This window comes from Malus domestica, chromosome 11, assembly GCF_042453785.1.
Source record: "Malus domestica chromosome 11, GDT2T_hap1".
Taxonomy (NCBI): domain Eukaryota; kingdom Viridiplantae; phylum Streptophyta; class Magnoliopsida; order Rosales; family Rosaceae; genus Malus; species Malus domestica.
Window position 1 is genome coordinate 21,720,655 of NC_091671.1, and position 24,170 is coordinate 21,744,824.

Genomic DNA, 24,170 nt, shown 5'->3' on the forward strand with positions numbered 1-24,170 from the left:
CATGAGAAATAACATATCAGCCGGATCCACCTAAAGTGGTCTGTATGGCTGAATCTATAGCTCAACAAGTATGCATGCACACGAGTCGGAACCACCTATAGTGGTCTGTACGACAGGACTAGGTGTAAATAAATATGCTCTAGTGCTACGATCACGTGAAGACTGTACGAATAATCGCGGGTCACTTACGAGTCGGAATCGCCTATAGTGGTCTGTATGACAGGACTGTGCTCCTAACTTGGATCCAAGGTGAGCGTATGGTGCAGGAGGTGAACATCACGTGAAGGACTGTGCCTTAACCATAGGCGGGAGCACTAACACCGAGGTGGAGGTTTATAAGCTCTCAACACATCTCACATAATCATCAATTCACATAAACAATCTACAACTCACCTGGTACTTACCTGAGCATCCACAACGTCAAATCAGATTTATGCATACTATATTAAATCATAGTCTAAGAATAATTCAATAGGCATAGCATTTCAAGGCATACTTTCATTTAAACACATTTTTTGGGAAAAATACCAAGTATATAAGTATATACTGAAAACCAAAAGCCCACTCACTAATATGTGGAAGGGTCGTAGCCCCCGAGTCTCGCTTGATTACGCTCGTCATCAGGATATGTTGATGTGGTAAAAACTAACACACAAATTAAACCCTATTAAAGTTGTAGTATGTGAAAGTAGGGATCGTTCTAGGCCGGGGGTTAATTAGGGATGCTAATCAACGCAAATTAAACTTAAAAACTGAAACTAGACTCAAACAAGTCAAAACAGGCCAAACTGACTCAAATAACACAAAACTAAATCAAATTGACTCAAAACAATACTAGAATGTAATTTGGACGAAAATTGAACTAGGAAGACTCAAAACACTAAAAAGAACCCAGTTTGGACAGATTCTAACCTAAAGACATGAAATATAAAGGGGAATTGATTTTTGACGAATTTGAAGTAAAAACAAACAGATTTCAGACTCCAAATAACTTTGAACGAAATTGGTGATTTAAAGGGGTTAATGGCTAGCTAGAGGGCCCTTCTCCACACATGACACATATGCATCCAAATCGATTTCAAGTTATTCTTCCAATAAACCATGAATGACAATGCCCCAAATTAATTGTGAGAAGCACAAATTAACTTTCATATTTTCCTAAATTCATTGAATTGGACTCAGCGACACAACCAAATTATTCTTATCAAGTTCCCTATATGAACAACATGATAGAGATACATATCATTAAGTTCCATGAAAATCATAAGCATTGACAAGGCATTCGTAACTATGAATTACATGATACTCCTACCAAGAATTCACTTAACACAATCATGACTAGTGACTATTACTACTTGTGAATATAAGTTCATAACGATTAGGTGAAATTCCCTTATATCCTAGCATCAAATTCATGCATACAAACTAAGTAGGCCTCCTTAATCAACACACAAGAACAAGTTATCAATCAAACAGATAAGTAAATTGCATTCACGATTTATGAAATCATAACTGGATGTAATCAATTCATATCACATATATGTTCATGGCTTTGAATTCACCTCTAACTAAATCGAAATTAGTTCCACATGGGTGCAATTAAACAAAAACAATCTAATTTAAACATTGAACTAAAACTAAGGATATAACAGACCTAGGAACGTTCCAGCAATCCAAAGCCTTGAATGGCAGGCACGGCTCCAAGGGTCTCCTCTCTTTCCTTCCTTGCAAAGCTGAGCACAATTGTATTTTTCTCATGTTTTGGCTCTTGTGTTTGTGGTGCGCGAAATTGTGGTGATAAATATGTATTTATAGGCCTAGGGTTTGCACAATTTCTGAAGGAAAAAGGGTTGCACAATCCTAGGATGAAAAGGACTAGGGAATTCGGCACAAAGCTTCTAGAAAAGAAGGGATTAAATTCGTCAGATTTCTAGGCGAAAAAGGGATTAGGTTATTTGCATTGTTTCAGGGCTTCTAGAATAAGATATTAGGTATTCTAATGTGATAAGGAGTCCCCCTTGCAGCTGGAATTAAGATAGAATAGGATTAGGATAGGATAAGATAAGATAAGGTTAGTTTGGATAATGTTGGATAAGATAAGGTTGGTTAAGATAATGTTCCTTCCTTTTAGCTAATTCCTTATCTTCTTTGTCTTGACTTTATTTTCTTCATCTCATCAGCACATTCCTAGCCTCTTGAACTCCAAAAACGTCCATCCACCTTGCTTCATACATGTGCTATCCATTCTTGGCCCAAAACTGCTCCAAATTGCACTTTCTTGCCAACTTTGTCATTTGAACCTGAAAACACACGAAAACAGTTTAAAACACTCTAATAAGTAGAAACTAGCTATGAAAATGCAAGAAAACAAACTAACTAAGTCGTATAAATATGCTCCTATCATAGGTCTCACCTATATGCGAAACAACTATATAAACGTTATTTTAAAGCACATACACAAAACTAGGTAATAACTTCTCATACATTGCTCAATTGGTGTGTTTGAATATACCAACATGATCTACTCAACTCCACGAACAATCCCATATGTTTAGAAAAAATTTCGATCACCCACGCGCCCTCACACGTTGGCCAAGGCACCTGCCTGGCACACCAAACGGAATCCCTAATGGCGTTAGGGAATATTCCATAAAAAATCAGCATATACCATTATATATACCTAACGCCGTTAGCATATTCCGTCAACTTTGATGGAATATTCTCCTCCTTCAACCTTGGTTTGCCAGATTCTGGTGCCGGTGACCACTACGATTGCCGGATTCTGGGAAATTTTTAAATCTTAATATCTCAACCAATTCTCAACCAAAATTCATGAAATTTATACCAAAATGAAGCTTAGGACTAGAGGAACACATCCTTACCACTTTTAGGTCCTAAATCCAATGAAATCTCGTCGGAAAAATTCGAGGAAACCGGTTGCAACTATAAAAACCCTAGTGTTCCTATGTCAAAACCACTCCAAAATGATCCAACGAGCTAGAAAAGCAAGAATATTACCTTCTTAGGTCTCGAAACAACCTAAAACCTTCGCGATCACGTCGGAGGAATTTCCATTCCTTATCGGAGCTCTGGTAACTCAGGTTCTACAAGTCCTCACGTCCAACCAAGGGTATAGATCGACTCCTGAGCTTGCAAGGAGTCCAAAGATACCATTCACTACCTTGATCTGTGCCTGAAAGGGTTGGTTCATGAGTTGATCGTACAATTGTACCGAAAATGAAAGAAATCCGAGAGGGAATGAGAGAGAGAGGGTCCAAGGGTTAGTGTGTGTGTGTGTGTGAAAATGTGTGATCCAGGTCTAGGCAACCAAACAAAACAAATAAAACTTAAATTCTAATTAGGTCCAAGAGCTAAGGAAGAAAATGAATTGATCCAAAACCTTAGCCCATTCACACACACATAACTCAACGCTCAAGGGTATAAAAGTCATTTCACACTATCGACAATATATTTCGAGACGAGCTATCATGGCCTGCCTTCACATCAAAACGTAAAATAGACTCCTTAAATGTAAACGCAGCTTTGTGATGTGAAAAATAAGTTAACACACAAATTAAACCCTCTTGTTGACAATTGTAGTATATGTATAAGTAGGGATCGTTCTAAACCGGGGATTAGGAGGGCTTGCTAAAACCTCTAAACTAACTCAAAAACATAAAAACAAAGTTAAAAACGTTTGAATAGACTTAAAGAACTCAAAACAGGTTCACAAGACTCAAAATAACTTAAAGACACTCAAAACTGCCTAAAAACACAAACTAGGCAGTTTCTGACTCTAGCACAACTTTGGACGAAATTTGGGTTTTGACTTGACTCAAAACACTCTAAAACACAAACAAACAAATTTTAAACACTTTGAAACAAGAAAGTAAAAGGGGGATTTTAGTTTTGATGAATTTGAAACAAACAAACAAGTTATAAAACTAGGAAGATTGTAAAACAAATTTAAGAAATAAGATGATGGATGGATTAGTTAGAGGTCCGTTCTTCACACATGACACACTTGTATATGAATTGATTTCCAATTGCTTTTCAATAAACTATGATGCTCAACACCCCAGATTAATTAGGTACGCTTAAATTAATCCTCAGATTTTCCTAATTTCATTGAATTGGATGATTGCATACAACAACCCAAAGCATTCCCCACAAGTTCCCTACATGAATTGCATAATAGAGATACAAGCAAGAATCATTAAGTTCTATAAAAATCATAAGCATTGACGAAACACTTGTAACTATGAATTGCATGAAACTTATGCCAAGAATTCAATTAACGCGATTGTGATAAACAACCTTCACTACTTATGAATATAAATTTGTAACGATTAGGTGAAACTCATTTATATTCTAGCATCTAATTCATGCATGAAAACTAAGTATGCATCCTTAATAAACATACAATAATTAGTTATGAATAAAATAGATAATTGAATTGCAATCACAACTTATCAAATCACAATTGGAAGAAATCAATTTAAATCTCAAGCATGTTCATGGCTTCAAACTTCCCCCTAACTAAATAGGGGTTTAGCCACTCATACTTACAAAGCAAAGATAAACAAATTTAAACATTGAAAACAAAAGAAAGAAAACACCTAAAAACGCTCCAACAATCCAATTTGAATGGCAAGCACGTCCAAGATCCTTCTTCTTCTCTTTGTAGCGGCACAAGGTGTGGTTTGATGGATGAGTGGTAAATTATGGTGGTGGATGGATATAGGTGGGTTATGGTGAAGGGTGGATGGGTGGATTGTGTTCTCTTTGGTTTTCTTCCTTTTTGTTATGGTGAAGGGTGGATGTATTTATAGGCTAGGGAGAGGACCACTCCATTTCCTTTGCATGTGAGCTTGTGTGGGTGTGTGTTGGCATGTTTCCTCTTTACATTTACACACACATGCTTCATCATTTCAACCACAAAACACACACATTTTCTGCCATGTTTTTCCCTTTACATTTACACACACATGACCTCCATCATTTCAACCACAAATCAACCCATTTTATGCCCATGTGTGTGTGTTTCCTTTGCCCATGTGTGTGTGTTTTTCCTTTGCATTTGTACACACATGTTCTTCATTATTTCAGCCAACAATCCACCCATTTTCTGCCCATGTCAAACTATCCATGCCTTGCCTTTCTCTTTGTGTATGTGCTGTCCACGTTTCTGAACCTTTCAGTGTTACAATGCCCATAACTTCTTCTAGAAAAATGATATTAACAATCCGTAAATTGCTCCAGAAAGTAGACATCCGTAGCTTTCCATGAATATAAGGCTCATTTTCTAATTCATTCTGAGCTGTTTGTAACATGCTTTCAAAGTCAGCTAATCTGCACAGGCAGTTTTGACGAATTTGTTGGTTGTCCATGTTTCTCTTTTGCACATGCCTTTCTTGCTGTTTTCTTCTTTGCATGTGTGTGTTGTCATCTTTGTTTCTCCTTTGCACATGACATGTGCTGTCCATGTTTAGATCCCCTTTGCATTTACACACACATGCTTCATCATTTCAATCACAAAACACACACAATTCCTTCACCTTTGCCATGAGTTTTGTCTTCACTTTGCATGTGGGCTTCTTTGCATGTGTTTTCTCCCTCTCTTGCCTTGAGTTTGCATGTGGGCTTCTTTGCATGTGTTTATCCTTGCAATTACACACACACATTTGCACACACAAAAGCCCAAAACGTCCATCCTCATGTCTCCATGTTTGCACCATCCAATCTTAGCCCAAAAATGCTCCACAATGCTCCAAAATGCATCTTCTTGCATCCTTGGCCCATAGAACCTACAAACACACAAAAATGGCTTAAACTACTAACATAACTAAGAACTAAGAACATAAATGCACGAAAACAAACATACTAAGTCGCATAAATATGCTCCTATCACTTTGCACCCCCTATAATTTAGAGTTAAAGCGCGGTGCATTTGTGTACATTCAAATAGAGCTTATTGTCGATGCAAGTCCACGTGTCGCCTCTAGGATTTTGGGATTATTTTTAGCTCCACACTTACCATGGCAGAAGGCACAAAAAAGTGTTCAGGACACCCTTTCGCTTGTTAACTTAATATTTGATTGGTTGAGGGTTTTTGATCTCATCATATAAGCATGTATTTTAGTTACATTAAAACAATTTGGTCCTATTACAACTTTTGGTCCATGTGATTGATTTAGTGGCATATGATACTCCCACTATGCTTGTAAAATGGTTTTAAAGTAAGAGTATAGGGTTCTATGAACATTAGCTTTGCATTCTTTGATGGACTACATAGTTGCCTTAGGGTCTTAGGATGACTATGAACCTTCGATTCGATCCAACACCAAGCCTAGTGTTGGATCTCCGTTTAGGGATGGTGATTGATTTTAGTTACGCATTTAATCATATCAAGGCGCATTTTCCTACTGGGCGTTGGACCCAATGACTCCAATTTCATGCATATCATATAAAACATAAGAAGAGTACATTACCAAAATCTAATTTACACATTCCCATGGTTCAAACAAATTTGAGAGATGGCCTATCACATAGCTCAATTATCGTAGGCTTAGGTTCATAATCACCATTTTTTTTATTTAATTAACACTTTAACTAGCTAAACTACAATGCAACAATGTCATTTGTTTTTTGCATCCACAAAATTGATTTAAATGGAGCTAAATGAAATGAAAATCCAATTCTCGTTAAAGAGACAAAATTGTTTTGTTCTCAACCTAATTTGGGCCAAAATGCAACAACCTCAATAATTGGGCTATTATGCTAAACACAAACTTCTGGGGTCACTTTGTAAAAATACAAAAGTCTGCTACTTCATGTAATTACAACTAGAACCCAAAAATTTTTACAATTACAAAAACTTCATTAAAAGAGCAAAACAATTTGTCCTTTAGTGATTTTGGGCCTTTCCGTAAAATCGTAAACTTTTGGGTCAAAATGCAAATACACAAAAGTATCAAAACTTTAATTGCACAAAAATCTTAAAAGTACCCCGATTAAGGGGTGGCTAGTTTTGGTGAGTAGTGATGGTGTGTGTGAGTTGATTTGTGCGTTTGAAAAAGTGATTGGTATAGTGTGAATAGTAAAATTGATTAGTATGGGTTTGATAGGAAAGTACAAATCATGCATGTACCCCAACCATGACTAACAAAAATTTTAAATAAACAACCAAACACTTTTGAATCAAAACAACAAACTTTTTGTTCTTGGTATGAACATCGAGAACAAAGTAAGAACATTGAAGAACATCCATGAAAACCCATAAGAGCTCCATGAATGTTTTCACTCAATAAAAAAGAGGGTTAACATACGGGTACGTAGGGGTTCCTAATGTTACTCTAAAACTCTTTTAACAAGACAAACATGAACCCAAAAATCCATCCATGGATTTGGCAGAATTTCCCCATACACATGGTACCAAATTTTAGCTCCAAAATTCATGGTTAAATGAACTACATCTACAACTTTTGAGATGACAAATTTTCAAACAAAATCTACATTCAAAGAAGCAAGAACATGCTTGTAACCATTACAACATTCAAACCCAAAAGGGTTCACCAACTACTAGACCTAGGCTCTTGATACCACTTGAAGGAAAATATTTGATTTTACTAAGTTCATTTGAGCAACATCTACACATGCAATTGTCAATTAAAGGAGGAATCATGCTTGTATGTACTCAAATCAAAACTTTACCCATTAAATTCAAAGCCTAGTACTTGTGGTGAACCAAGATTCAACTCAAATCAAAGAGAAAGGAGTTGATATTTCTTATACCTTTCTACTATCCAATGTGAAAGTGAAGGTAATGATCAGGAACCAATGTGGGAATTAAAAATGAGGCTGAAAGTGAAAGTGAAGGATATGATTAGGAAGATGAGGTAAGTGATTCTTATAAAAGATTGGGTTTGGGAGCACTTCAAACTGTATTAGGTTTGAAGAGGTAAAACTTAGATCTAAATGTACCTATTGCCCAAAAGATAAGAAACTTTGGTGACTATACGGCATATCTAATTGTAAATGGGACGTACGACATGAGAGCACATCTTAAAAGACAAAGTAAATATTATCCCACAAACATGAAGAAAAAAAAAATATTCCTTACGGGAATAAGAAGGGGGTAAAAACTTTGTTGCTAGGGTGTTTAAACAATATGATTGTTTGCAAGCATGTGTAGAGATAATTATTATTGATGAGAAACCCTTTAGTACCATTGATAAAATGGGGTTCAAAAGGTTTTGTAGTGTTGCAATTCCATTTTTTTGTGTGCCTTCTAGGAGGACTCTTGTTAGAACTTTTCTTAGAATGTATGACAAATCCAAGGCTAATTTGAAAAAAAAAATTGAATGCACACCAAATTTCTCTTATCACTAACACTTGCAGAAGCACTCAAAGCATGAATTATATGGTCTTTACCGCACACTTTATTAATGATGTATGGAATATGCACAAGAGGATCATTAATTATTGTAGGGGTGGGTTCGGTTTCGTTCGGTTCGGTTTTTGGCCGAAACCGAAAACCAAACCGAAGTTACTGTTCGGTTCGGTTTGGTTCGGTTTTTTTTCGGTTCGGTTTTTTTCGGTTTTGATTTTTTTCGGTTCGGTTTCGGTCCGGTTCGTTTTTTTTCCAAAAAATATTGTTTTTTTTTTAATTTTAATCTGGAGCACATGCTTCTCCCTGCCTTGAGCATCCTCAATGAGAAATCAACCTGCAACAAATTTGCAACAACGATTTTCTGAGATCGACAATGAACTATGCATTTTAACAGAATCCAAAAAGTAGCAAGGCAGAGCTTTACACACACAAAAAAAAAAAAAAAACAGAAGCAAAAGTTAATTACTAGTTAGTGGTAAATGAAAAAGGCATCATACTTAAACAATTGAAGCGATGGTTTGTGTTATTGAATTATTTGCACTGGGAGAAACACATTACTGCAAGTTTACAATGAGTACTACAGCACAGTTTATTCTTTTTTCCAGTTCACCTAGAAAACCAAGAATTAAACCTTTACCTCCATCTTGCAGATCAAACAAAACTCGTTTCGTCAAATCCAATGAACTTGCAAAGGAGAACAAAACAAAATGTTGAACTGTTGAAGGATAACCGGAGCACTTACCTCGGCGAGTGGAACCGTTCTAGCTGCAAAGTCTCCACCATGGTTAATTTTTTGTCAAATCCAATGAAATTGGACAGTGAGTTCCGCCGATTTGACTCGAAAATTGAGGGGAGGTGGGAATTGGAGGTTGGGGAAATAGGTGAGCTTGATTTATGAGGTGGGATTTCTTGGTTTTTGTTGTGTTTGGTTGGAGGGAGGGAGGGAGAGAGAGAGAGAGAGGAATTGGGAAAGATGGGTTTTTCGGCTAGGTCAAATAAAAGTTGGGATTGGATGAAAGATGAGAATTGATAACTTCTTATGATCTACTTTTTTATAAATATGCTACTCATAAGGTATTAACAGGAAAAAACTTGCTATCAAAATGGTTTAAGGGAAAGATACTCAGCCAAGTGGGAATGGGTTCGAACACCCTTGGGTTTTTTTTTTTTTTTTTTTTAATAATTAAAATCTATTTCGGTTCGGTTCGGTTCGATTCGATTTTCGAACCTTAAAAACCGAAACCGAACCAACCAAATTCGGTTCGGTTCGGTTTGACAATTTCGATTCGGTTTTTTTCGGCCTCGGTCCGGTTTTTTTCGGTTTTCAGTTTTTTGAACCCACCCCTAAATTATTGTGTTATTCCTAACAACTTCGAAACCATAATAACTAAGTTGATTGAAACTCGTTTATTGGAATGCGGCACAGGTAAAGTACTCACCATCACAGTGGACAATGCTTCTGCAAAAAAAGTTGCATTTGATCAACTTAGGTCGAAGATGAATAGGTGGAAGAATTTACAAGCCATTTTGAGTGAGGAGTATTTACATATGAGATGTATCGCTCACATAACCAACTGAATTGTGCGTTAAGGGATGAAGAGGCTAACCAAGGGTGTTTTAACCATAAGAAGTTGTGCGACGTTTATAAAGAGCTTTCCACAAAGATTATTAGAGTATTTCAACAAGTCGTGCATATGGAGAAATTAACAAGCAAATCAAGGTGGAATTCAACATTTATTATGTTGGAAGTAGCCATAAAGTTTAAGAAGGCCTATCATAGGATTGTTGATGCAGATCAGTTGGCCAACGCATTTAATGAATCATTGGAATAAAATGAATTACTATAACTAATCAGAATAACTTAATAACAGCCATTAGTAGCTCCTTGATGTGGTAAAAACTAACACACAAATTAAACCCTCTTTTAGATAATTAGAGTATGTGTAAGTAGGGATCGTTCAAGGCCGGGGATTAGGAGGGATGCTAATCTACACTAACTTGACTCAAAAACTAAAAACTCAACTCAAATACACAAAACTAAGCTAAACTAACTCCAAACAGCACAAAACAAACAAATTGACTCAAAACAGGAACTAAAGGGTGATTTGGATGAATTCTAAACTTAACTTGACTCAAAATACCAACAGGGGGCAGGTTTGAATGAAATTTAAAACTAAAACTAAGTGATAGCATATTTATGCAACTTAGTTAGCTTGTTTTCTTGCATTTTCATAGCGAGTTTGTGTTTATTCTGTTTATTATAGTGATTTAAGCTATTTTCGTGTGTTTGTAGGTCTAATTGGCAAAGTTGGCAAGAAAGTGCATTTTGAAGCATTTTAGAGCACTTTTGGGCTGAATTGGATTGCATGCACGTGGAGCACAAGGAATGGATGTTTTTGAAGATCAAATGAAGCAAGGAATGTGCTAAAGAGATGGAGAAATTAATTCAAGACTTGGAAGATGAATAATTAGCTGCAAGGGGACCTAAAACCCTTGTAGAAGGCCTATATCTTCCCTTATAGAAGCCCTAGAAAGGTGGTGCCCCAAACCCTTCTAGAAGTTCAATTTCTGCCAGAAAACATGTTCTTTCTAGAAGCCTACAAAAGTGGCGCCCCAACCCCTTCTAGAAACCCTAGTTATTTTTCGCCTTGGATTGGGCCAAGCCTTGTGCCGCTAAACTGATAAAAGCATATTTATGCGACTTAGTTAGCTTGTTCCTATGCATTTATGTTGTTATTCCTTAGTTATTTTAGTGTTTAAAGTCATTTTTGTGCAATTTCAGGTTTATATGGCTAATGTGGCAAAGAAGTGCATTTAGAGCCTTTTGGGAGCAAAATTGGGTTTGGAATGGATGACACATGCTTGGAGCTAAAGGAATGGGTGAAATTGAAGACCTAAAGATGTGAGGATTCCTAATTGAAAGAGGATTCCTAGAAGAATGGGGATTCCTACTTGAAGTAGGAAAGTTAAGCCAAGGTTTCCTATTTTGGTTTGACCTTTCCTAATCCTAAATGGCCCTAAGTTCCTGCAACATTGAAGGTTCCTATGCATTTTAGGACACAAACCAAAGGTTCCTTAGACCATTCAAGGCCTTGCCGCAGGTTCTAACCCTTTCCTTTTTCCCTAAACCTTTGTCGTGGCCTTCCTTGTCTTTTTCTCTTCCTTGCCGTGCAAGGAAGAGCCTTTCTTTCCTATTTCCTGCACCAAATTACATTCCCTTTTAATAAAAAGCCTTGCCGCACCTACATTCCCTTTTCCTTAGGATTCTGATTTTAATTCCTATTTCCCTTTAAGTTTTGGTTTAATTTATGTTACCTATATTGTTTTCCTAGCCTTAAACACCCTAAAGTCTTTAAATAAACACCCTAGCTGCATTCTCTAGGGATCATTCACCATTCTACACAATCAACCACGTCCATACACATCTAGCCATAACCCTATTCACCTTAAAACACATTACTGAACCTTAAACACATCTCATACACTCCATCCACCTTTGTGCCGCAGCAAGAAGAAATAAGGAAAGACTCTTGGATGTTCGAGCTGGATTGTTGGAGCATTCTAGGTGTAATTCATTCTATATTTTCAATGTTTAATTTCTTTTCCTTTCGTGTTGCTGTAAACATGAGTGGCTAAACCCCTACTTAGCTAGGGGGAATTTCGAAACCATGACTATACTTGCAATATGATTTGATTACATCTAATTGTGATTTGATAAGTTGTGAATGCAATTCAATTACCTGTTTTCTTTAAAACTGATTCTTGTATGTTGATTAAGGATGCATACTTAGTTCTCATGCATGAATTTGATGCTAGAATATAAATGAATTTCACCTAATCGTTCCAAATTTATATTCAAGAGTAGTGAAGGTTGCTAGTCACAATCGCGTTAATTGAATTCTTGGCAAATGTATCATGCATTCATAGTTACAAATGTCTCGTCAACACTTATGATTTTCATGGAACGTAATGATCTCTGATTGTATCTCTATTATGCATTCATGTAGGGGACTTTTGGAGAATGATTTGGGTTGTCACGTTCATTCATCCAATCCAATAAGTAAAGGAAAATCTGAGGGTTAATTAGTGCATCACGGTTAATCTGGGGTGTTGAAAAGCAATTGGAAATCGATTGGAAATCAATTCATGTGCAAGTGTGTCATGTGCGGAGAAAGACCTTCTACCTAGCCCATCATCCATCTAATTCAACCAAATTCGTCCAAAATCTGTCTTAAGTTTTAGTTACTTGTTTTTATTTTAAATTCATCCAAAACCAAATCCCCCTTTACTTTAGAGTGTCTAATTAGTTAGAATCTGTTATAATTTGTGTGTTTTAAATGTTTTGAGTCAAGTTTAATTCAATTTTCGTCCTAACTCATTCCTAGTGTTTAGTTTGAGTCTATTTAGTTGTTTCAAGCTGTTTTGAGTCATTCTAGTTAGTTTTGAGTCTTTTCAGTTTGTGTTGAGTTCTTTGAGTCTAGTTAAGTGTTTTAAAGCCTAGTTTTATATATTTGAGTCAGTTTAGAGTGTTTAACAATCCCTCCTAATCCCCAGTCCAGAACGATCCCTACTTACATCTTACTACAATTGTCAAAAAGAGGGTTTAATTTGTGTGCTTATATATTTTCACATAAAAAACCCTAGCCTTTTCCCATCAGAATTTGTGAAAACCCTAGCCTATAAATATATGTTTTCAGCCACAATTTCAGATTACCACCCCCATATAATTCTAAAACACATTCAGCCACATAACCCGCATCATTCTACAAGTTTTGCCGCAACCTTGGGAGAAGAAGAGAAGCTTGTCGTGGCTTCCATTGGAGCAAGGACCTTGTGCGCAAGCCACCTGCAACCATTGGAGTTCTAAGACTTCTTTCTTCCCTCGTTTTAGTTTCAATGTTTATTTCAGTTTGCTTTTCAATTGTTATGAACATGTGTAACTAAGATTTTCATAGTTAGAGGTGAATTCGAAGCCATGGACATATGTTTAATATGAATTGATTACTTTCAATTTTTGTTTCGTAAAACATGAATGTGATTTACTTATCTGTTTGATTGAGAACTTATTCTTGTGTGTTGGTTAAGAATGCATACTTAGTTTGTATACATGAATCTGATGCTAAATTATAAGGGACTTTCACCTAATCGTTAGGAACTTATAATTAAAAGTAGTGAAGATTGCTAGTGATGCGTAAATATATAAGCACACAAATTAAACCCTCTTTTTGTCAATTGTAGTAAAGTATGTAAGTAGGGATCGTTCTGGACCGGGGATTAGGAGGGATTGCTAAACACTTGAAAACTGACTTAGAAACGTAAAAACAAAGTTTAAAACACTAGATTAGACTCAAAGAATACAAAACTAAAGTTTAAAACACTAAAACAAACCAAAAACTCAAAACAGCAACCAAAAGACTCAAAACTGCCTTAAAAACACTTTTTGGGCAGTTTTGAACACAAAGCACCAAATTGGACGAATTTGGGTTTTAACTTGTTCCAAAACATTAAAAAACATAAACCAAAACACTTTCTAACTAATCTAGGACTCCAAAATAAATGGGGGTTTGATTTGGACGAAAATAAACTAACAAAACAGATTGCAAAGTAAAAACAGAATTGAAAACGATTTTGGGATTTTAAATGGATGATGGATTAGTTAGAGGCTCTTTCTCCACACATGACAAGTATGCAAACGGCTCGATTTCCAGTTATTCCTTCATTGAATTATGAATGACAATGCCCCAAATTAACCGTGACATCACTAGTTAATTCTCAAGTTTTCCTTGTGTTATTGGATTGGATGACATCATTCGACAACCCAAAGCATTCCTCGAAAGTTCCCTACATGAAATCATAATAAAGATACAATCAAAGATCATTACGTTCAATGAAAACTATAAGCATTGACAAAGCATTTGCAACTATGACATCATGTCACCCATGCTAGGAATTGGACTTAACGCGATCGTGACTAGCGACCTTCACTACATATGAATATAAGTATGTGACGATTATGTGAAACAACCTTATATTCTAGCATCATATTCATGCAAGCCAATTAAGTGTCGACCCCTAATTAACAAACACAAATAAGTTATTACTCGCACAGTTAAGCCAATTGCATTCACGATTCAAGAACTCATAACTGGAATTTATCAAATCAAATTGCACACATAGTCATGGCTTCAAAATCACCCCTAACCAATAGAGGTTTAGCCACTCATGTTCATAGCAAAATGAAAGGAAAAGAAATTAAACATTGAAATCATAAAACGAATTACACCTAGAATGCACCAACGATGAAGCTTGAGCATCCAAGAGTCCTTCCTTCTTTCTCCTTGCTACGACACACGAATGGATGAGTTTTAGGGGTTATGGATGGTGTAGAACGATGGGTTTATGGCTGGGATAGGTGTATGGGACGGCTAGGGTAGTTTTGGGTCAGAAAATATGGTGAATGGTGAAGGAAAGGTGCGGCAGAGAGTGGGATGGTGTTTCTGGCGTGAATGGGAGTGAATGGGACTGAATGGAGATGTTTGTGGCTGCACAAACATGTTTATTTAAAGGGATTAGGAAATTAAAAACCCTAGACTCTTTTGGTAAACAGAAATTAAGTCAAAAGCTTCTAGAAATAGGAAATTAAATCAGAAACTTAAGGGAAATTAGCCAAAAGGTGCGGCACTAACCTAAAACAGATTAGGAAGGTGTTTACAAGCAAGGAAACAGGAAATAACTCCCTTCCTTGCACGGCAAGGAAGAGGGAAGGTGGGAAAGGTGCGGCACTAATGAGGATTATGCAAGGAATGTGTAATTTGTGTCCTAGAATGCTTAAAAGGCCTTCAAAGTTGCTGGAACATAGGGACAATTAGGATTAGGAAAGGTCAAACCAAAATAAGAAACCTTGGCTTAACTTTCCTACTTCAAGTAGGAATCTTTGTTGGAGTAGGAATCCTTGTTCTTCTAGGAATCCTCATGTGATTAGGAATCCATCTTCAATTAGGAATCCTTCGTCGATTAGGAATCCTTCGTCGATTAGGAATCCTTCGTTGATTAGGAATCCTAATTTCTTCAATTCATCCATTCCTTTTGCTCCAAGCATGTGATAATCATTCCAAGCTCCATTTTGCTCCAAAAGGCTCCAAAATGCATACTTTGCCTTTAGAATCTGAAAATACACAAAAGTAACTTTAAACACTAAAATAGCTAATGAAACATAACATAAATGCACGAGAACAAGCCAATTAAGTCGCATAAATATGCTCCTATCAGCTAGTCACAATCGTGTTAAGTAGATTCTTGGCTAGAGTATCATGAAGTTCATAGTTACGATAGCCTTGTCAATGCTTATGATTTCCATGGAACTTAAGGATCTTTGAATGTATCTCTATTATGTTGTTCATATAGGGAACTTGAGAAGAATAATTTGGTTATGATGCGTATCCCGTCCAATTCAATGGATTTAGGGAAATCTGAGAGTTAATTTGTGCTTTCACGATTCATTTGGGGCATTGTCATTCATAGTTTAAAGAAACAATACTGGAAATCGATTTATGCCACAAAACACATAGTTTCTAGAAACCTTACAAAAGTGGCGCCTATTCCCTTCTAGAAGACTTTTGCCTTGCCTTGCACTCAACTCCCTTTCCCTCCAATTTTTGCCGCACCTCTTCTCACCCAATTCCCTATGGATTCTGATTTAATTAGCCTTTTTCCTTATGGATTTGGGTTATGCAAATCCTTTTCAGAAATTAATTGGGCCAAACTTTTTTCCTGGTGGATTTAAACCTTTGTGCCGCACCCTAGGGCCCTAATTCTCCATTTATGCTGATTTCTAACCCTAGTTTGATTCTCCCTAGGGTTTGTTGTGCCTATATATACATATTTTCAGCCAATTTTCGTTCACCACCCCTATATAATTCTAAAACCCTCTTAGCCGCAATCCACACCATTCTACAAACCTTTGCTGCAACTTTGGAGAAGAATGAGCCTTTGCCGTGCCTTCCAATGGAGCAAGGACCTTGTGCGCAAGCCATCTGCAACCATTGGAGTTCTAAGAGTTTTTTCTTCCCTCGTTTTAGTTTCAATGTTTATTTCAGTTTGCTTTTCAATTGCTATGAACATGTGTAACTAAGTTTTTCTTAGTTAGAGGTGAATTCAAAGCCATGGACATATGTTTAATATGAATTGATTACCTTCAGTTATTGTTTCGTAAAACTTGAATGTGATTTACTTATCTGTTTGATTGATAACTTATTCTTGTGTGTTGATTAAGGATGCATACTTAGTTTGCGTACATGAATCTGATGCTAAATTATAAGGGACTTTCACCTAATCGTTAGGAACTTATAATTAAAAGTAGTGGAGATTGCTAGTCATAATCGTGTTAAGTAGATTCTTAGCTGGAGTATCATGCAGTTCATAGTTATGATAGCCTTGTCAATGCTTATGATTTCCATGGAACTTAATGATCTTTGAATGTATCTCTATCATGTTGTTCATATAGAGAACTTAAGAAGAATAATTTGGTTGAGATGCGTTGTCCATTCAATTCAATGAATTTAGGGAAATCTGAGAGTTAATTAGTGCATTCACGATTAATTTGGGGCATTGTCATTCATGGTTTAAAGAAACAATACTGGAAATTGATTTATGTTGCATATGAGAATGACCCTCTAGCTAGCCTATTTCACCATTCAATTCACCTGATTTCGTACCTAGTTTGATTTAGTTTTGCAATCTGTTCAATTTAATTAATTTCGTCCAAATCAATCCCCATTTAATTAAGTGTGTTAGATTAGTTAGAAAAGTGTTGAAATATGTCCAATTTAGTGTTTTGAGTCTTAGTAGTCTTAAATTCGTCCAATTAACTCCCTAGAGTCAGTTTTGAGTCAATTTCACTTATTTGTGCTGTTTTGAGTAGTTTGAGTCAATTTTAAGTCTTAAGTGTTTAATTTTGTGTTTCTAAGTCTAGTTTTGTGTTTTTGAGTCATATTTGTGTTGATTAGCAGCCCTAGTTAATCCCCGGTTTAGAATGATCCCTACCTGCTTAATACTACAATTACATGTTTAATAGGGTTTAATTTGAGTGTTAGTTAAATTTCACATCATTAAGTAACTTGCAGAAAACAAACTAATTGATACGAAATTGGGGTGAATGAAGGGGGTGAAAGACTAGCTAGAGGATTCTTCTCCACACATGAACCATATGCATACAAATCAATTTCCAGTTATTATTCCTATAAACCATGAATGCCAATGCCCCAAATTAATCGTGAAATGCACAAATTAACTCTCAGATTTTCCTAAGTTCATTGAATTGGACTTAGCGACGCAATCAAATTATTCTTATCAAGTTCCCTATATGAACAACATGATAGAGATACATATCAAATATTATTAAGTTCTATGAAAATCATAAGCATTGACAAGACATTCATAACTATGAACTGCATGATACTCTTGCCAGGAACTTACTTAACACAATCATGACTAGTGATTTTTACTACTTGTGAATATAAGTTCATAACGATTAGGTGAAATTCCCTTATATTCTAGCATCAAATCCCTGCATGTAAACTAAGTAGGCCTCCTTGATCAACACACAAGAATAAGTTATCAATCAAACAGATAAGTAAATTGCGTTCACGATTTATGAAACAATAACTGGATGTAAACAATTCATATCACACATATGTTCATGGCTTTGAATTCACCTCTAGCTAAAACGGAATTAGTTCCACATGTCTATCATAACTGAAAACCAAATTAAAACAAACATTCCAGCAATCCAAAGGCATTGGATGGCAGGCACGGCACCAAGCTCTCTTTCCTTGCAAGATACGACACTGAAGGGAAATAATGAGATTTAAGTGGGATTTCTAGTGACTAGCATGCATATACAAATCAAAATTTATATACATTAGCAACGAAAGCATGTTATCAAATAATATCAAAGCTATAGTCATGCAAATCCCCTTCAAGAAGCATAGGTTCATATATGAGGCATCTAAGAAAATATTGAAGAACAAAGCGAAGGTATAGTTTTGTACCTCTTGATCTAGACTTGAGACCAAGGATGGACCACCTCCAAGCTCTTTGTTCTTGGAACTCCTTGAGTCTAGCCTCCCTCCTAGCTTCCTCCACCTTGAAAGATTTAGAGCTCATTTCTCCTTTAGTCTCCAAAGTAGAAGACCTCTAAAGATCCACACCCACTAATGTAGTGAGATGGATAATGGAATAACAAAAGGGAGAGAAGATGATTAGCTAAATCCCCTTTGGTGGCCGGCTTTGTGTGAGTGCAGAAAGAGAGAGATGTTTTTCTTCTTTTGTGAAAAGAACACACAAAACCCTAATGAAACTATTTCACTAAACTTCCTTTATAAATGTCTAAGAAGTGAGTCAACAACTTGACTCTCTCTCTCTCTCTTCAATGGCCGGCCCCTTTTGTGTTGTTTGGGCTTTGGGCTTTTATCATTTCAAGTCATCCTATGCTTAAATAAAAGCCCAATGGGTTTGGGCTTAATGGGCCCAAATGAACCCGAACTTTTTCTTTAAGTCCAAAACGATCTTTCATTGCTTCTATGATTTCTTTAGACTTTCTAATTAATCATAACACTTAATTAATCCAATTAATTTATTCCATCATCCTTTAGTTGTCTCACTACAAGAGTGTTTCGGTGTACAATCATTTTAGGTTCTAATTAGCAAGGCAGTGAGGTGATTGGCACCAATCCAATTGATTTGTATTAATCCAATCACCTAGTGAATTAAAACCTACTTTCAATTCTCCTTCTTCTTTGATGACTACTTATTTAATCATCTAGAAGAACCCACAAGCCATGAGTGACATCTAACCATATATCATGGCTACCCAAGCTAATGAAGAATTTGTTCGGAGAACCTATTCAGTTGGAATTACAATGTAATTCGATCCTTCTCTAATACAATACTCACAATCATATTACTAGGGTATGGATATTTAATGTCAAACCCCTAATGTGATTATATCAAGTTATATGATTCTATTGAGTCGTACAGGAACGATTTCCATCATTACGCTCGATACTTTGGCGGAAGATTCCTAAATCATATCTTAGAGTATTCATCCTCTCATAACGAGGATTAGAGATCCCTTGTTGATCATTCACATGCCTTTAGGAATAAATCACTGACCCTAACAATGCATAAAACACATCCAAGATGAGATGTGATCACATCTCATTATCAAATGATTAGCAACGTATCCCCAAGACAACCATGATGTCTCAGGTCAAAGGATTAGTTACATTATTCCAACCAGTAGAGTCACTTGCTTGACATGTGAGTAGACCTCCATGCAAGTACTCTCGTTTGATTATGTTCAGTGAGCTTATTCCCATAATGAGCACCTACATACTTGTCTTAGTGTCACTACACGAATGGCATGAGACTTTCCATCCTTCCCATTAGAAGGGGACATAGTATGTACTGGTCTATGTATTGTCAGTGTCCCTCCGAAAATCCTATGACCAGGAACCTTTTTGGACATCATGGTTATGTGAAGAAGGTCTCTGCAGTCTAACATCATTAGATTACTTCTTCCATCGATCCATTGTCCATAGATTCACTCTTTAGGACGTATATCGTTTATTGAGATAGTCCTAATGAGTGACTTTCCCTTTTGATGTATTAGAGTTTTTTCTATACATATAGACATTGTCCTGAAAGGTTTCTTCCAAAGATTGACTTTCAGGGCATATCTCCAACAGGCACTATGTTTTTATTCTCTGAAAATCAAGCTCTTGTGTGTGGTGCTCCATTTATGCGGCACCTTTGATTGTATTTATAGGCTGAGGGCATAGCATAAAAGTTATTTGGGAGAAGGATTTGACACCCCAATCCCACAAGGAAAAGGCTAATTATATGGCAGAAACCAAGGAGGATAAGGACTAGAATAATCGGCAGGTTCCTAGAAGAAAGGATAAGGGCCTATGCGGCACCTTTTTAGGAAAAGGGTGTGGCTTCTAGAACCAGTTTTTAGGTGTCCTAATCTGAATAATTCCCCTTTGCAGCTGGAATTTAGGTAACATAGGCTTAGGATGAGGTAAGATAAGATAAAGTTAGTTTGGATAATGTTTGGATAAGGTTTTGGATAGTTCCTTCCTTTTAGCTGATTCCTCATCTTCTATGTCTTGAATTAATTTCTCCATCTCTTTAGCACATTCCTAGCCTCTTTTGAACTTCAAAAACGTCCATCCACCTCGCTCCATGCATGTGTTATCCATTTTAAGCCCAAAATTTCTCTAAAACGCTTCAAAATGCCCTTCCTTGCCAACTTTACCATTTAGACCTATAAACACACGAAAATAGCTTAAAACACTCTAATAAATAGAAATTAACTTACTAAATGCAAAGAAACAAGCTAACTAAGTCGCATAATTATGCTCCTATCACTCCTAATAATAGCCAAGGCGTTTTGGACGTTTTTTGGCTAATTGGATTACTTGGTTTATGTAGTTTTCAGGTTTAGGTATTTTTATATTTATTGCCTTTTTAATTTATGAATGTATGTTACAAAATGGTTATAAAAACTATTTCTTTCTGTAAGATGGGGGAGTTGAATGTTTTTGTTGGTGAATGAAATATTCAGAGAGATTTTGATAGGATCATATTTATGCGACTTTGTTAGCTTATTTCTTTGCATTTAGTAAGTTAGTTTCTATTTATTATAGTGATTTAAGCTATTTTCGTATGTTTGTAGGTCCAATTGGCAAAGATGACAATAAATACCTAAATGGAGCAATTTGGAGCAGTTTTGGACTTGGATTGGATAACATGCGTGGGGAGTACTTTGGATGGACGTTTTTGGTGTTTAAATAATGCTAGAAATGTGCTACAATCTGGAGCAATTAAGAGTAAGGCTTGGGAGACAAGGAATCAGAAACTAAAGGGAAACATTATCCTTAACAAACCTTATCTAATCATATCATATCCTTATCCAAACTCACCTTATCTTATCCAGTCCTGTTTTATCTCAACCTTATTTTATCTTATCTTATCTTATCATATCCTTATCCTATCTTACCTAATCTCCAATTGCAAGGGGGATTCGTTATCACATTCAACCACTTCTAATCTGATTTAAGGAGTCCTAAAACACTACAAACAACTCAATCCTTTTCCACCATAAAGTAGGTCGTGCCCTAGTCCTATAAATACAAGTTATTGCCGCAGCTTCCAGCGAGAGTTTTAGAGAGAAAATTGGTGAGAGTGCCGCAGGTTTTTGGAGGAGAGAAGGAGATTTTGAGCCGTATATCGTTCCATCGATCCATTGTCCATGGATTCACTCTTTAGGATGTATATCGTTTATTGAGATAGTCCTAATGAGTGACTTTCCCTTTTGATGTATTAGAGTTTTTCCATACATATAGACATTGTCTTGAAAGGTTTCTTCCAAAGATTGACTTTCTGGGCATATCTCCAACAATCTCCCACTTGCATTAAAGTCAATCAGTATTGCATCTTATAGATGCTAGTCGAGTGAACTTGAGCTCGTAGGTTAACTAAGTTATGCATTAATCCTTTTAACTTAAAAGGATTTACTTATTAAATGTTTCCAAAACATTTAATGTTGTCTCTTCTTTGTGTTCAAATACTGTGATGAGACCTTGATTCCATGGCTTGATCTATCGCCCCATTACGTCATAGTATCCTACTAACGACCTTATGGTTTGGATTCAATCATTGGTTCATTATGAACCTTGTCTATTCGAAACACCTTTTGAAGCAGTTTCTAAAACTTTAATATATATCAACATATATTTCGTTTGTATACTTTATACAAACTTTGCTCCAACCTCGAGGCCATTGTAGTACCATACTAACAATACTTTCATATGATTAGTACTTCATCCACCATGAAGTTCTATTTGTTAAAATGGGTTATTGTCACTTTGGTTTATAACCTAAGTGAATGCACGCTTCCAGAGTCTCACTCTGATGTTCCTTTCTCAAAGGTAATAATTTTCTATCAGTTGCTATGATTCTGATCTTGGACCATAGTAATATCTTAAAGTGACAACCCTTATGGTTTTTTTTACTTTTGGATATCAACTCACAAGTCCGTACATGTGTCCCTTTTGTGATATTGTGACATATTCTTTATAAGTGTCATGAAAGCAATTTCTCTAAAATATGTAGAAATACTTTCTCAAATCTTCAACGTTTGAGATTCAATCTCCTTATACAACTTTCTTGAGACAGCCTTGCTGTATCAATAAGTCCATTTTAAGTCCGTACTTCAAAATTGACCTTGTCACAATTTGTCATTTTGAGTAACATCAATATTTATTACGTCTATCAAATAGACTTCATTCATAATATGTTGCTCAAAAGTATGACATCACTCCCACTGACCTTGTTGTAACTAAGCATTCAATTGAAACCTTAAGAAAAACATAACACTTATATTTTCTTGATTTGAATGCATATAGCTCCCACTAACTTGTCTTGGATCCATTGACAATCTTTAAGATCCATTAGCTTATTGATGATGTCTCAACAGTTTTGGACAATCAACAACTCTAGCTAACACAAGTTATTTAAACGAACATACACAAAAGAATTCATTCTCAAGTAATTTCATTTGAAATGTGTGACTTGTTTTATCAAGTCCATTCATTTAAATTATATGGTGTCAAACATCATATTTCAAGTTTTATTCATACTAAAACCTTTTAAAGTAGTCATATAAGAATTATCCAAATCATTAGTGGAAGCATGGCTCCTACTAATGATATAGGAGTTCAACCATTCCGACTAGGCGGTTGATTTAATTCCTTGTTAAAACTACATAGAGCATTATAGTTACATAAGGTGTTGAAATCGGATTGTCTTGTTGTTAAACTATATGTTGTGACTCATTTTGAAACTATTCCCTTTTGTTTCATCAACTTGTCCATTTGCTTTGTACTTAGCATTTTCTCATAAAAGAGAATGATGGACAACTCCCAACACATAACGATTTTGTGCTAGGTTGGTGAAACCAACATTCATAGGTTATTCTTAGAATGTTACACAACATAGAATTTTAACGCTTCAAAGAGCTTGAGACCTTTTAACAATTAAAATTACAAGCTCATTAATAGTAGTAAAGTACTATTAATTTTAGACAACTATAAACCAATCATATTCAAGTTTATATCCTTTTCTCACCTCCCACTGTTTCTCATGACCTTAATGAGAAATCGCATTATACATTCATAGTGTATAATTATGAAGTATACGGGTAGAGGACATTGTGGAGTAGCTTAGAACCTTTTAAGCTTATTATTCCAACTCCACTAAGTTCATGTCTTGTTATTAAGTGACTAAAGTCTTTAAACCTTTTATAGATTTAGACACTTCATCATTGGTTTGATCACTAACATATTTGACATTTCTTAAAACAATTTAAGAATGTCCAATTAGTTGTTCGAAACTTACTAATTGAACCAAGAGTGATCTTGGTTATTGTGGTTAAGTAAGTGATAACCATATAAGAAACGATTTTCTTATGTATTACTTATGTCATTATAATGTGATCTTCCTTTTCTTCAAGAAAGGAATCTCTAGACTTTCTCAATTCATATAGAACTCATATGTAGGCAATTGGAACCAAATCTAAAGATTCATTGTATCATTCTATGGCCAACATGTAAGATCTATCCTTAATTGATAAATCCAAGGTTTGGATATCGCATTATATAAGTGATACATTTCTTGTATCTCAACTAGAATACAACAAGACAATTTTCAATTC

The 24,170-nt window shown here is 35.8% G+C and overlaps 1 long non-coding RNA gene across 1 annotated transcript; it reads right to left on the bottom strand.

Annotated features, from left to right (window-relative positions):
• Positions 1–1,497: 1,497 nt before the first annotated feature.
• Positions 1,498–5,888, bottom strand: LOC139189726 (uncharacterized). Its single transcript, XR_011573595.1, has 2 exons — positions 3,019–5,888; positions 1,498–2,300 (listed from the first exon to the last, which is right to left on the bottom strand). It is a non-coding gene; the product is annotated as an uncharacterized lncRNA (long non-coding RNA).
• Positions 5,889–24,170: the final 18,282 nt, after the last annotated feature.